Source organism: Ailuropoda melanoleuca, chromosome X (genome assembly GCF_002007445.2).
Source record: "Ailuropoda melanoleuca isolate Jingjing chromosome X, ASM200744v2, whole genome shotgun sequence".
NCBI lineage: Eukaryota > Metazoa > Chordata > Mammalia > Carnivora > Ursidae > Ailuropoda > Ailuropoda melanoleuca.
In genome coordinates, this window is record NC_048238.1 from 31,744,986 (window position 1) to 31,747,247 (window position 2,262).

The following is a 2,262-nucleotide window of genomic DNA, read 5'->3' on the forward strand; positions in this document are numbered from 1 at the left end:
TTTTTTTTTAAAGATTTCATTTATTCATTTGACGGAGAGAGAGGCAGGCAGAGGCGGAGGCAGACTCACTGCTGAGCAGGGAGTCCAATGCAGGACTCAATCCCAGGACCTTGTGATCATGAACTGAGCCAAAGGCAGATGCTTAATGGACTGAGCCACCCAGGAGCCCTAAAATACCTATTTTCATGGAAAGCTTTAATCTCATGGCTGTAGTTGACGCGCTTTTTTTTTTTTTTGGTCTTTTTATTCCCCTTTGGAAGCTTATGCTATTGTATAATCGGTTTTTATGAAGAAAGCAAAGGATCAAATATCACAATGTAAACTTCTCTAAGCAGTTTTAGAGGTATATAATTGTTGATTCTGTAAGAAGATAGAATAATAACAATATCTACTTGATAAGTTATTTTTAATGATAAAATCACACACTAGAGATGGAAAAGAACTTCTCTGCTATCCATGATCAGGTTCTGTCTTGTCCAACAGCGGAGCAGCACCTCCAGAGTCTCAGGGAATCTTCCCATCTCCCAATCTCTCAAATAGCATGATCCATTCTCAATGACATAAAATTTTATTCTATATTTGCTTAACACAAGTGCTTTGTCTTTTTTTTTTTTTAAGATTTATTTATTTATTTTTAGAGAGGGGAGAGAGAGAGAGAGCAGAAGTGGGAAGGGCAGAGGCAGAGGGAGAGGGAATCTCAAGCAGACTCCGTGCTGAGTGCTAGCTGGAGGTAGGGCTTGATCTCACAACCGTGAGATCATGACCAGAGCCAAAACCAAGAGTTGAAGGCTTACCACTGCACCACCCAGGCGCCCCCCACAAGTACTTTATCTTAATATAATTGTAGGCTTTAAAAATTTCCTTGGGAGATTCCATTGTAGACTTCACTGTAAGAATCTATTTAAATAAAAGAGATCTTGATTTTGTAGACTATTTTCTCATTATATTCCCAAGATTATCTAATAATTAATTTTTCCCTACAATTTTACTTTATAAATATTTAAAATAAAAATGTTATTGAATAGTTTTATGTGTACCATATACTAAGGGGTGCAAATGGTGTTTCTCAGATGTTTCATCCCTCGTAATTACTTCCTAGGGAAATAGATAACACTAAAATATATGTTATAACTATGAGAAACCTAAGACATAAAAACCAACTCTTCTAAGAGAAAATCAGCGAATAGGCATGGACTGGGACTTCAAATTTCCACAAAGGAAATATACATATGTATAAACAAAAACATTCCATCCAGTTTTTCTTTAGTGAGAAATATAAAACTAAATACAAACATAGAATGGGAAAGTATAGAGCAGATTATGTTTTTTAAAAATATGATTATAGGACCATAAGATGAAATGTTCGTGGTCAGTATTTGTGTTAGCGTTCTGCAGGGCAACAGAACCAATAAAAAATATATATCTTATTATTATGAGAAATTGGAAGTCTTGAATCATGGAAGTGATTATATGGAAGTGTTGAATCACTAAATTGTACCCCTGGAACTAACATTACACTGTATGTTAACTAACTGGAATTTAAATTAAAACTAAATAAATTCTGAGGGGAAAAAGGGAAATTGGCAGGTGCAATTGCAGAGGCTGACAAGTCCCAAGATCTATAGTCAGCAAACTGGAGACCCGGGAGAGATGGGGTGGGTACAAAGGCCAGCAGCATTAAGAACCAAGAGGAACTGATTTGCAGTTTAAGTTTGAAAGCAGGAAATACTGATGGTCCAGATGGAAGGCAGTCAGGCAGGAGGAGTTTCCTTTTACTCAAGGGATAGTCAACTGTTTTGTTCTTTTCAGGCCTTCAGCTGATTGGATAAGTCTCACACACATTCAGGAGGGCAATCTACCAATTCAAATTTTTTTAAGGCAAGATATTTTTCCAATTTTACTGAGGTATATTGGCATATGACATTGTATTAGTCCCAGGTGTGCAACATAATGATTATATATATATATATAATATACATATATATTGCCAAATGATTACCACAATAAGTTTAGTTAACATTAATTACCTCACATAGTTATTTTTTTCTCTAATGATGAGAACTTTTAAGATTTACCCTCTTCATAACTTTCAAATATACAGTATAGTATTTTTTTTGTATTTTTGTTTTTTTTTTGTTTTTTAAGATTTTATTTGTTTATTTGACAGAGCACATCAGGGGTAACAGTACAGGGAGAGGGGGAAGTGGGTCCCCCACTGAGCAGGGAGCCAGATGCGGGGCTCGATCCCAGGACCCTGGGATC